Source organism: Symphalangus syndactylus, chromosome 14, assembly GCF_028878055.3.
Source record: "Symphalangus syndactylus isolate Jambi chromosome 14, NHGRI_mSymSyn1-v2.1_pri, whole genome shotgun sequence".
In the NCBI taxonomy this organism is placed as follows: domain Eukaryota; kingdom Metazoa; phylum Chordata; class Mammalia; order Primates; family Hylobatidae; genus Symphalangus; species Symphalangus syndactylus.
Window position 1 is genome coordinate 101,661,614 of NC_072436.2, and position 12,968 is coordinate 101,674,581.

The 12,968-nt window shown below is 37.6% G+C and overlaps 1 protein-coding gene and 1 pseudogene across 4 annotated transcripts in view; both read left to right on the top strand.

Annotated features, from left to right (window-relative positions):
* The window catches only part of MAP4K3 (mitogen-activated protein kinase kinase kinase kinase 3), a 188,055-nt gene that overhangs the window by 40,632 nt on the left and 134,455 nt on the right, over positions 1-12,968 (top strand). The window lies entirely within an intron of this gene.
* On the top strand, positions 3,193-3,290 carry LOC129463282 (uncharacterized; annotated as a pseudogene).

Consider the following 12,968-nt stretch of genomic DNA (forward strand, 5'->3'; position numbering starts at 1 on the left):
AAAAGAATCATTTCTTTATTTTGACTTGAAATTTCAAGTTTTTAAATTGATGAAAAGTTGTCATTTGTTGTGGCAAGGATGATATGAAATCCAACCATTTATTGTTATCTGTTACAGCTTAGCTAAGTCCAGTAATAGTCAGTACATACTACTAAATCATTCAAAAGCAAATAGTCTTTTAGATCAAGTAATAGATCTCTTAAATTGAGATGTATTTACCTTAGATAGTAAGAATGACTCTTTGGTCTCTTATAAGAGGTGAAGAGAGATGCTGTTTCTGGGCTAGTATTTTTGCTAAAATTGTTTTATGAAAAACTTTCATAAGTTAAAAATTTGGGGCTTGAAGTTAAAGCACATTGTCTTGAGTAAAAGATATTGGTAGAAGTTCAGAAATGTAAACCGAATTGTCTTTTATCGTATTTTACCTAAGTGGACTATGGAATATTAAGCTATTGGTATACAAATACTTGTAGGCCGGGTGCAGTGGCTCACACCTATAATCCCAACACTTTATGAGGCCGAGGTGGGAGGATCACTTGAGGCCAGGAGTTTGAGACCAGCCTGGGCAACATCGTGAGACCCCATTTCTACATTAAAAAATTTAAAAATTAGCCAGGTGTGGTGGTGCATGCCTGTAGTTCCAACTGCTCCGGAGTCCGAGGCAGGAAGATTGTTTGAGCCCAGGAGTTAAGAGGCTGCAGTGAGCTATGATGATGCCACTACATTCCAGCTGGTGCAACAGAGTGAGATCTTGTCTCAAAACAAACAGACAAACAAAAAACCCCCAAAAACCAAACTTGTATTTCCCTTCCCCTTTTCCTGATATTTTAATATTTAAGTATACATCTATTCTACATAATGAACACTGCATCTATCATCCTGAACTTTTTAACAGCTCTAGTCTTTTGTATACTAAAGACTTTTCAGTATTTCAGGCTTTAAATAAAGCATATATATCAAAATATTTTGAAGAGTAATTGAAATCTCAGTTTCTCCCCCTCCTTTTAACTAAACAGATGGAAAGAATTATTTGATAGTGTTTTCCAGAGCCCTTTATAATGTAGCATATTTGAGTGTCTGATTCTTTGAAAAATAAGCATGAGAAAATTGAAAATTGAAATGTAGAGCGCTACAGTAGGTTTTAGTAAACAAAGTTTTGTTATGTCACAGTAAATGGTAATGGATAAGTAGGATAATAGGAGTGTCTTATATTTGGGAAATTACATTCATCCCAAAAGAACAAAGGCAGTAAGCAGGAAGACAAATTAGCTAACCCTAGTAGTGAGAAAGGGAGCTGATAGTTTAGCCTCATGAGGTCAAATTATGTAATTTCTCTATTGTATAACAGAACAGTTTCAGAAGCATTCCATTTTCTTTTTCAGAATAAAAAGAAGCCAGCATTGTCAGATAGTGGAAAAGCTTATTAATACTTGCTGTGTAGCCTGAATAAAACCATTATTTAAAAAATTGTGTGTGTGTGTGTGTGTGTGTAGGCGCATGTAGGTTGTTTGGTAAAATCCACTTTTTATATACTTGCGTAGATTTGTCAGCAGCAAGCTATGTTGCTTAATTTCTTTGGTAATTTTTGTACAACAGAGCCCTTTGCAGGTGGGTTTATTGCACATTATGATATTAGTATATTATGAATTGGTGTTATTTCTTGAGTGGAAACAATGGCATCGATCTCTTTTTTTTAATTAAACTGGCTATTAGAATGCCGGAAGGTTGTTTAATTTCATCAGTGTGTATCTGAACTAGTATTTTATCTGGTCTTAAACGTAATTGCTGTCATAGTGGAATCATTCTTTTGTTGCATTTTTGTTTCAGATGTTAAGAGTTACATTGTGATTTTCGTATTTCTGGAAGAATAATTGGAGTCTGATGGATTCAAATTCCTTCTGATGCACAGGAAAGCCCCTTTCCAGGCCAGTCGCAAGAAACTTTGGGAGGAGGATATAGCACTGACAAAGGATGACAGAAACTGGTTATTATCAAAGATCTAGTTGCTGCCAGGCCTTTTTCTGTTTAGTCTCATCCTTGGCGTCATAACCACATTCTGCCTATCTTATTCCCTGAAGTGGCCCTCTTCGTTTCTCCATAATCTGGTCTTACATTTCTTTGTCCTGTCCGTCTGGCCAGGCTCTTTTATAACTTATTTGTGAATATGCTGTTTTGATACTTGGCTGACTGAGTGAGCTCAGGTCTGGCTCTGTAGAGAGGAATGGCCCTCCTCCACTATCACCCCTTCCTTTGAGGACTGTTCTAGACACCTCTGGATTAAAAGCACAACAGAAAACATAGCTATTTATTCTTGGAAATAATTACCTAAGCAAAAAATAATGTGGCTCTTGTGAATTTTTGTTCTGGAGAACCACAATCTAGAAAACCTGGGATAAAGTAGAATTTTTAACCTTTTCTCTCCATTCCCATTAAATGACCTTAGTTCAAGCTGCCCTCATTTCAGGCTTGCTGTAGTGCAATGTGTCCTTAGAAGTTGTTCTGCCTTTCCCTGGCTCCTCCTTTATGTTTCTCCCAAGATTACTATAATGTAATTGAAGTAAATGTCCAGCAGTAACAGAAGCAAATGAGATATTGTTTAAGGGTATTGGGAACAGGAGAAATGTGAAAATAGTGGTATTCATATTGGCCATTCTCTCGTAGTAGGCAGATTTTTAGCGAGAGGAGTAATGGTAGAAAAATTTTTATAAAGCATAACAAAAGTTTCTAATATTGCTAAGAGTGCTTTGTAAGAGTAATGTTCAAAGCCTTGATGGAGCTTAGTTATAAATAAATTTAATTTACTTTGAAATTTTGTGTCATGAAAAAGCATATGTATGTCCTTCTCATTTCACTGATTTTAATGAAAGATATACAACTGACCCTTGAACAACACAGGCTTGAACTTGAACTACACACGTCCACATATGCAGATTTTTTTCAACCAAACTCGGTATTTGTGTAATGTGAAACCCATATATATATGGCTGACTTTTCACATACACAGGTTCTGCAGGGTCTGCTATGGGACTTGAGCAAGTGTGGATTTTGGTACACTCAGGGGTCCTGGAACCAGTCTCCTGCATATACCAAAGGTCAAGTGCAGATCCAGTCCTCAAATAATAGGCACAAATTCTAGAAATTGGTTCATTCGCCCCAGATTTAAACATAAGTGATCTTAAAAAATGAAGTTTGGTGCTCGCTTTGGGAGCACATGTACTAAAATTGGAATGATACAGAGAAGATTAGCATGGGCCCTGTGCAGAAATTATTTTAAAACATTAAAATTTTAAAAAATGAAGTTTGCTATACATAGCTTTTTTTAAAAAAAAAAATGGATGGATTGTAATGACTACAGGTAAAAACGGGATTCTGAAATAGATAGGTTCTAAGTTTTATGACTGATACATTTGAAAAGTATATTCTCTTGTAAGATGGAAATTATCTTAAATAAAAGGCTTCTAAGGAGATAAGAGATTTTATTGGGTAGAATATGTTGCGTTTTTATAATATACTTAATCTGGACTACCGTCAGCTGTGTAAACATTCTGTTTATTTTACACATTTGCCACCAGTTTGTACATTTTTGTGTTTTATTCTTTACATTCACAGGTGAAGTCCTCAGTGATTTAATGAAAACATTTTCTAATGAGCTCACTTAATGAGTTTCTCCAACTCAAAACAAATTGGAGGTAGGGATGCTGTACACACAGTCAGTAAGAAATAACCACTAACAGCCTGATGAGAGAGAGGGAGAAAACCAAAATGCCTCAAATTAAGTAAGCAGAACAGTCCAGATTTAGAGAGGTGGTTCTTAACCTTATGGACACCTGGCTTAGTCCACTTTATGCTGTTATAATGGAATACCTGAGACTGGGTAATTTATAAAGATCAAAGATTTGGGTCACAGTTTTGGAGGCTGGAAAGTCCAAGAGGATGGCGATGGCATCCAGTTAGGGTCTTTGTACTGTGTCATCCCATGGCAGAAAGTGGAAGAGTAAGGGCGAAAGATCAAGAGAGCAGAAGGGAGCCAAACTCACTTTTATAACCAACTCAGTCTCAAGATAAACAACCTACTTCCTCAGAAATGACATTAATTCATTCTCTGGCCTCATGACCCAATCACCCCACCTGCCAATACCATTACATTGGGGATTCAGTTTCCAACACATGAGCTTTGAGGGACCCATTCAGACCATAGTGACACCTAATGGAGTCTGTAAGCATTTTTCTCAGCAAGAAGTATAAAACATATATCAGTCTGTATTCAGTGTCAGGAATTCTTGGGCTCACTGAAGCCCAGCCCTGGGCCCCAGGCTAAAAACATGACTTAGTATAGGGGCAAATAGCTTTATGTGTCTAATTTAAGAGTGTCACTTTGGGATGCTTTATAGATAATTTATATAATAGGCAATATTGAGTTAACAGAAAATGTTAAATTTTGTATCACACGCTTAATAAACATACGATGTTTCTTTTTTGAATTAAAAAATATGCATTTTTCACTTAACATTTATCCCATTATCTGGAAAACTTAGTCTTCATTCCCCAGGGATACTGGTTAGAGAAGTGATATTCTGCATTTGCATTAAATAAGCCTCACTGTAATTTTTTTTTTTTTTTTTTTTTTTTTTTTTTTTTTTGAGTCAGGGTGTTGCTCTATTGCCAGGCTGGAGTGGAGTGGTGCAATCTCGGCTCACTGCAACCTCCACCTCCTGGGTTCAAGCGATTCTCCTACCACAGCCGCCTGAGTAGCTAGGACTACAGGCGCCCGCCACCACGCCCGGCTAATTTTTTTGTATTTTTTTAGTAGAGAGGGGGTTTCACTGTGTTAGCCAGCATGGTCTTGATCTCCTGACCTCGTGATCTGCCTGCCTTGGCCTCCCAAAGTGCTGGGATTACAGGCTTGAGCCACCGCGCCCAGCCTATAGTATGTATTATTTCTAATACTTAACCAAGAACTCTTTTTTTTTTTCCAGAATATATTTAACACGTTTCAGAAGTACTATTTTGCTGCTCCAGGGTAGTCATATCGCAGATGTTAGAAATTGGTGAATAAGGTCATGAGATGTATGTCGGTCAGAGTATGGGCAGGATTTCTGAAGACAGACTTTCCCGTCGTGTTTATAGGGTGATTGATTTTTAGGTTGTGGATTGAGTTATTTTATTGATGTTTTCCTGAACTGTTGTATTTTCATTTCATTTCCAGTATTTTTTTAAAAAAAAATTTTATGTAAAGCACTGCTCTACTTATATTGTTGTTAATCTTAGAAAAGTGCTTTTTCTCCTGATCTCCAGTTTCTGATTTGGGGACACTTAATGATACATGTACATGAATTTCTGCCACCACTTAGTCCTTGTTGCTAGACTTTTTCTCAGCCCCGGGCATCCGTTCCTCCAGTGCCTCTCGCTGAAATGGGAGTCTCTTAAACCCCATTCATCTGCCATTTCACGCTTATTAGACTGTGGTGTTTCTCAAGTGTGATTGATAGGCTATTGATTGAATCAGTCACTTGAGTGGTATTAAAACCATGGGTTCCTGGGGCTTACCTCAGATCTGCTGATTCAGAGTCTGCGTGGTGTGGAAGCCAAGACTCTGTGATTTAAAGCAGATCTACAAGTGGTTTACACTGAGTTGTTTAATTTCCATGCTGAGTTGTTTAAGTTTCATTTTTTGGTAGGTGTATACAGTATTTCTCAGTGTAGGTGCTACTGGCATTTTGGCCAGGATTATTGTGTGGCAATCTGAAGGCACAACAGGACTTTAAAAATCATTGGGTCCTACCTACCAAATACTATTATCATCCCCAGTTATTGAGACAACCCAAAATGTCCCTCCACATTTCCAGACACCTCCTTTCCATTTTTATGGGGGTAGTATCCTCAATTAAGAATCACTGTTATATACTACTTTCATTATTCTAGATGTTGATCTTAATAATATACATAACTAACCTAAGACCCCAAATTATTCACTAACTCTGTCCACTTCCCAAACTGTATAAAGTCTTCAGAGCAATTTATTTGTACTTCCACCTTCCCATTTCCATGGTATTTTGCTCCATATTTGAGTTATAGTTTTTAAAAAATTGCATGGACATTATTTTTTTTTACAGTCATCAATGTTTATCTCTACCCGAGATTGCTAGTTTATTTGATACTCCTTGCATTTTAAACTTTCTTTCTGAGTCTTTTTTGATCCTGAAATACATCCTTTAGAAGAATATGTTATTGCACATCTTTTGGCAGTGAACCCTTGGTGTTTGTTAGAAAGTGTCTTTATTTTGCCCTATTTTATTGAATAATGTTTTACCTGAGAATATAATTCTAGATTGACTTAACTTTTTTTCAGCACCATATTTTCTACAGTCTTTCTGGCTTTCTTTTTTCTCTGAAAAGTCTAATTGTTGTTCTTTTGTGGATAATCTGACTCCTTTTCTCTGAGTGCTTTTAAAGATCACTTTTTCTTTAGTCTTTTTGCAGTTTCATGTAGTGTGTCTAGATGTGGATTTCTTGTTTATTTACTCTCCTTGAGACTGTGTCTCCTGAATCTGAGGTTTTACGTCTTTTACCCATTCTGGAAAAATTTCAGCCACGGTCTCTTGAAATAATGGTTCTCTCTTCCTTCCTTGTTTAATTAGATGTATATTTTCTTATTCTATTCTTCGTGTCTCTTAATCTCTCATTTTCTATCTCTTGCTCTCTTTGCTGCTTCAGATCTGCCATTTTGTCTAATTTTATATCTGTGTACGCCAGTTAGGTTTTTAATTTCATTTTTTATTTCTAGAAGTTCTATTTTGTTCTTTTTATCCTGTCTGCCAAGTCATTTTTGTTAGCCTCTTGTTTCTGACCCATGTATTTATTTATTTCTAGTGTTAACTTTAAAAAAATCTGACCTATGCATTTAATACCTTCTTTTATTTCTTTAAACTTTTAAAGCATACTTGATTGTAATGTTATGTATCTTTTAATTCCTAAAATTTAACTTCTGTGGATTTAATTTGGTTTTTCATAGTTTTTACTGCTCTGGTGGTTTGTTTCCTTTTGTGCTTGATAATTTTGTTTTAAGCTCATATCTGCCTAATAATATTATGTAGTAATTTCCTGGAGTATGGGTTGAAGATGTGTTTATCTACAGAGAATTTGTTTCTCCCTCTGCCAGGTGCCTTGTGTTACCACCAACCCAGAAACAACTTAAATTTATTTCTTGACTTGAGGCTTCTGGCCCTCGAAATCAGTGTAAATTTTAACCCTATACTCTACTGGGGACAGACTTGTCGTTATGGATTTCCAGGGAAGATACTTCGATTCTAGTGAAGGCCTAATTTGAACAAGTTGCCTGTTGTGGATAGAGCCCTTTTTCCCAACCTACCTGTGGGGGGTGACTCTTCAAGGGCATTGCTGGTTTTATGCAGTGGTCCCAATTTCAGTTTTCACTACATCTAATAAAAATCAGAACTGAAGTCCCTAGATTCCAAGTTTAATCTAAGGCCATGACTTGAGCTTTTGTTTACAGCTCTGGTTTTGTTCAGTAAATACATTTAACAGATTTTTTAAAGCTGTTTATACTATATCTCTTTGTGCCACCTGTGAATTTCTTTGCTTGTGAGTTCAGTGTGTGTAAAAGAGTGTTTGTTGTATCTTGTCTGCTATTTCTAGATATTTGTAATGGAAGGATATTTTATATCTAGGCTAACTTATTTCCGAAAGTGAAATCTTGGAAGATGTTTACGCGCATTGGGGTCTGAGCACCTTTGGGCTAGAAATGCTGCTGCTATTGCTTCTATAGTGCAAGGTTGGAATTGGTTACCTTGTCTCTTATGCTTTCCCAAACTCAGTGCTACTGTTAAGTTTTATCCATATTATTAGTGTGGTCTGCCAGTTACCATTTAAAAGTGTTATTGATATGGAACAAGTCCATTTTTGAATTCCAAAATTCAGAATTAAACTTTGAAATACAAATTACTGATATGTTGGAACTGTCTGTACTTTTTTATCACTCACAGATTATTTTCCATGTCTATATCCAATTACTATCTGCTAAGTGCATTTTTTGAAAGTTAATGATAGCCTCAAACTGTTTTTTTAATTTTTTTTTTAAATTAGGACTGTGTAGTCCTAGAAATGTAGATCTTTAATTATCTGGTTTTAAGAAACAAAGAGCCATTCAAGTTAACTTAAGAAAAGAGAGGCTATTGTAAAGATACATGATATATGGAACTGGAAAGTTGTCAGGAACTCAAGGCAGCTTGGAGATCTGCTCTTTTCTCATGGTCTCCTAATTTTTTCTGTCCATCTGTTCTTTGCTCTTTATTGATTGTCTCTTCATTGCATCTTTTCTATTTCTTCAAAACTTCACCTTATGCCCTAAGTCCTGCGTGCTGTGACACTGGCACATAGCATGGTTTCACAGTGAGTTACATTGCATGGTGGTGCTATTTCTCAGTATTTCCAGTTTCAAACATTTTAGAGTTGTGCTGTCTAATGCAGTTATCACTAGCCACATGTGGCTTTTAGAATCAAAATTGAAATTATGTATAGGATCTGTATGCTGATAACTGCAAAACACTGATAAAAGTTATCAAAATCTAAATAAACAGAGACACCTGCCAGTAGTGTTCATGGATTGGAAGACTCCACATAGTAAATATGTCAGTTCTTTCCAAATTGATCTATAGATTTAATGTACTTCCAAATAAAAGTCCCAACAGCAGATTTTTTTTTTTTTAAAACAGACAAGCTGACTCAAATTTATATGGAAAGGCAAAGGACCTTTGTTGCCAAAGCAACTTTGAAAAAGTTGGAGGAATCACAAAATTATTGTGATTGTAAATTTAAAATTTACTATAAAACTACAGTAATCAGCCAGGCGTGGTGGTGGCTCATGCCTGTCATCCCAGCACTTTGGGAGGCCAAGGTGGGTGGGTCAGCTGAGGTCAGGAGTTGTCGATGAGCCTGGCCACCATGGGAAAACCCCATCTGTACTGAAAATACAAAAATTAGCTGGGCGTGGTGGCACATCTGTAGTCCTACCTACTCAAGAGGCTGAGGCAGGAGAATCATTTGAACCCAGGAGGCAGAGGTTGCAGCGAGCTGAGATTGCATCAATGCACTCCAGCCTGGGGAACAGAGTGAGACTCCGTCTCAAAAAAAAAAGAACAACAAAAGAAATTACACTAATCAAGACTGTATAGTGTAGGTAAGAGATACACAATCACTAGATCAATATAGGTCAACATGGGGTCCAGAAATAGATCCACACAAATATAGCCAATTCATTTTTGACAAAGGTGGAAGTCAATTCAATGAAAGGAAAATTGACTTTTCCACAAATGATAAGAGTTGGACGTATACATGCAAAAAAAGTACCTAAACCTAAACTGTACACCTTACACAAAAATTATCTCAAAATGTATCATGAAACTAAATGTAAAAACATAAAACTTTCAGAAGAAAACACAGGAGAAAATATTTGTGACCTGGAGTTAAGCAAAAAGATCTTGGACGTGATACCAAAAGCACAATTCATAAAAGAAACTATTGATAAATTGGACTTTATCAAAAATAAAAACTTTTGCTCTGTATATTTGTTTGGCAGGGCTGCCATAACAAAATGCCACAGACTGGGTGGCTTCAACAGTAGAAATTTATTTTCTCATCGTTCTGGAGTCTGGAAGTCCAAGGTTAAGGTGCCAGCAGGGTTGGTTTCTCCTGAAGCTTCTCTCCTTGGCTTGCAGATGGCCACCTTCTTGGTGTATCTTCACATGGCCTTTTCACTGTGCATATATATCTCTGGTATCTCTTCCTTTTCTTAAAGGGACGTCAGTCTTGTTGGATTAGGGCCAACCCATATAACTTTTTTAACCTTAATTACCTCTTCAAATACCCTTCCTCTGAATATAGTCATGTTCTAAAGTACTGGGGGTTGGGACTTCAACATATGAATTTGGTAGGGAGCACAATTCAATTCATAAATTCTGCAAAAAACACTGTTAACTAGAATGAAGAATAAGTTACAGACTGGAAGAAAATATTTAGCTGGGTGCAGTGGCTCATGCCTGTAATCCCAGCACTTTGGGAGGCCAAGACGGGTGGATCACCTGACATCAGGAGTTTGAGACCAGCCTGACCAACATGGTGAAACTTCATCTCTACTAAAAATACAAAAAAATTAGCCAGGTGTGGTGGCAGTCGCTTGTAATCTTAGCTACTTGGGAGGCTGAGGCCGGAGAATCGCTTGAACCCGGGAGGCGGAGGTTGCAGTGAGCCAAAATTGCGCCATTGCACCCCAGTCTGGGTGATAAGAGTGAGACTTTGTCTCAGAAAAAAAAAAAAATTGCAAATCATGTATCTGACAAAGGACTCATATGTAGAATATATATGTATATATATGAAGAACGCTCATAACTCAGAAAATAATTATTCCAATTAAAACATGGATGAAAGACTGGAAAACAGTTTATCAAAGGATGGCAGGTAAGCACATGAATAGACTAAGAGCATTATTAGTCATCAGGGAAATGCAAACTAAAACCACCATGAAATAGCATTTACATACTTATTAGGATGGCTGAAATAAAAAATACAATGCCAACTCTTGGCAAGGATGTGAAGCAAGCGGAACTCCACCATGCATTCCTTCTGGGAATGAAAAATGGTACAGTCACTCTAGAAAGTTGGGCAATTTCTTATAAAGTTAAACATATACCTACCATATGATATGACCTAGTCCCACTCCTGGGTATTTATCTAACCTGTATACAAATGTTTATAGCAGCTCTTTCCGTATTTGCCAAAAACTGAAAACAACCCAGATACCCTTCAACTGGTAAATGGATGAACTCTGGTAAATCCATACAGTGGAACCCTACTCGGCAATAAAAAGGAATAAACTAATGATATATGCAACAACTTGGTGAAAGAAGAGTCTCAAGATGTTATATAATGAATGAATTTATATGGCATTCTCAAAAAGAAAAACTAGTCATAGAGAACACGTTAGTATTTCCAGGGTTTAGGGAGGATTATGACTTCCATTGGAGTTTTTGCAGTGATGGAACTTTCTTATTTCCTGATGGTGGTGTTGGTGGTTACACAATCTAATATATGTGTTAAAATTACTAGAACTATATCTTTAAAAATCCATTTTATTGTCTGGTAGTTAAAAAAATTAAAAACTCCAAATTTTAAATATTTCATTTTGTACACACGTGTAATTAAACAAAATTCAGTTTTTCACTTGCACTGGCCACATTTCAAGTGATCAATAGGTACATGTGGTATAGTGCTAATGTATTGGATAGTTCAGATACAGATCATTTCTATCAATACAGAAAGTTCTTTTGGACAATGCTGGGTTTTCTTTATTTTGTTGCTGTTGTTGTTTTGAGATGGAGTTTTGCTCTTGTTACCCAGGCTGGAGTGCGGTGGCGCGATCTCAGCTCACTGCAACTTCCGCCTCCCGGGTTCAAGCGATTCTCCTGTCCCAGCCTCCCGAGTAGCTGGAATTACAGGCACATGCCACTACGCCCAGCTAATTTTTGTATTTTTAGTAGAGATGGTGTTTCATCATATTGGTCAGGCTGGTCTCGAACTCCTGACCTCAGGTGATCCGCCCACCTTGGCCTCCCAAAGTGCTGAGATTACAGGCATGAGCCCCGATGCCCAGCTTGAGCCACCGTGCCCGGCCGACAGTGCTGTTTTAAAGCAAGGATCAGCAAACTTTGTCGATGAAGGGTCAGATAGTAATACTTCAGTCTTTGTGAGCCATATGGCCTCTGTCTTAGCTACTCAACTCTGCCATTGAATTTTTTTTTTTTTTTTAATACTGGTCTTACTCTGTTGCCCAGGCTTGAGGACAGTGGTGTGATCATAGCTCACTGCAGCCTTGATCTCTTGGGCTCCATTGATCCTCCTCCCACCTCAGCCTCCTGGGTAGCTGGGATTATAGGCACATGCTACCAAGACCGAGCCCAGCTAATTTTTGTATTTTTTGTAGAGACAGGGTTTCACCATGTTGCCCAGGCTGGTCTTGAACTCCTGGGCTCAAGCGATCTGCCCACTTTGGCCTCCCAAAGTGCTGGAATTACAGATATGAGCCGTGTACACATGGCTATGTACCAGTAAAACTTTTATTTACAAAAATAGACATGTTTGCTGATCCCTATTTTAGAGAATTTGCCCTGTTTCCTATTTTCATGTCAGCTCAGGGTTTGTTGGTATAGTAACCTTATAATTTATCATCCAAATTTAATAAATGTTTAGTTGTTTAAGAGTGAACACAGGCACTATTAATAATTCTACTGGTACAATAGGCATAACCAGGAGTACTCTGGGTAAACCAGGGATGTATGTCACTCTTAGTTTTCCTATGAATTGGTTGCCCTTGTAGTGGACACATACCTAGTGACATGATTTGGCTGTTTCCCCACCCAAATTTCATCTTGAATTGTAGTTCTCGTAATCCCCACATGTTGTGGAGGAACCTGGTGGGAGGTGATTGAATCATGGTGGTGATTACCATCTTGGTCTTCTCATGATAGTGAGTTCTCATGAGATCTGATGGTTTTATAAAGGGCTTTCCCCCCTTTTGCTTGGCACTTTTCCTTCCTGTTGCTACGTGAAGAAGGACATGTTTGCTTTCCCTTTTGCCATGCTTGTAAGTTTCCTGAGGCCTCCCAACCCTGCGGAATTGTGAGTCAATTAAACCTTTTTCCTTTGTAAATTACCCAGTCTCAGGCAATTCCTTAAAGCAGCATGAGAACGAACTAATACACCTAGTCTAATCAACTATGGGAAAGCGAACATGAAACCATCCCTTCAGCAGTGAGCATGGGTTATCCATTTTCTTCTGAAAGGGAGTAGTTGTATGGGAGGTACTCTGAGGTTTGGCTGGCCTGGTACACTCACAATAGTCTGTGTTTTCTGTCCCCAAGCCTTTGCTTATGCTTTTCGTTCTGTGCCCTTTCTCC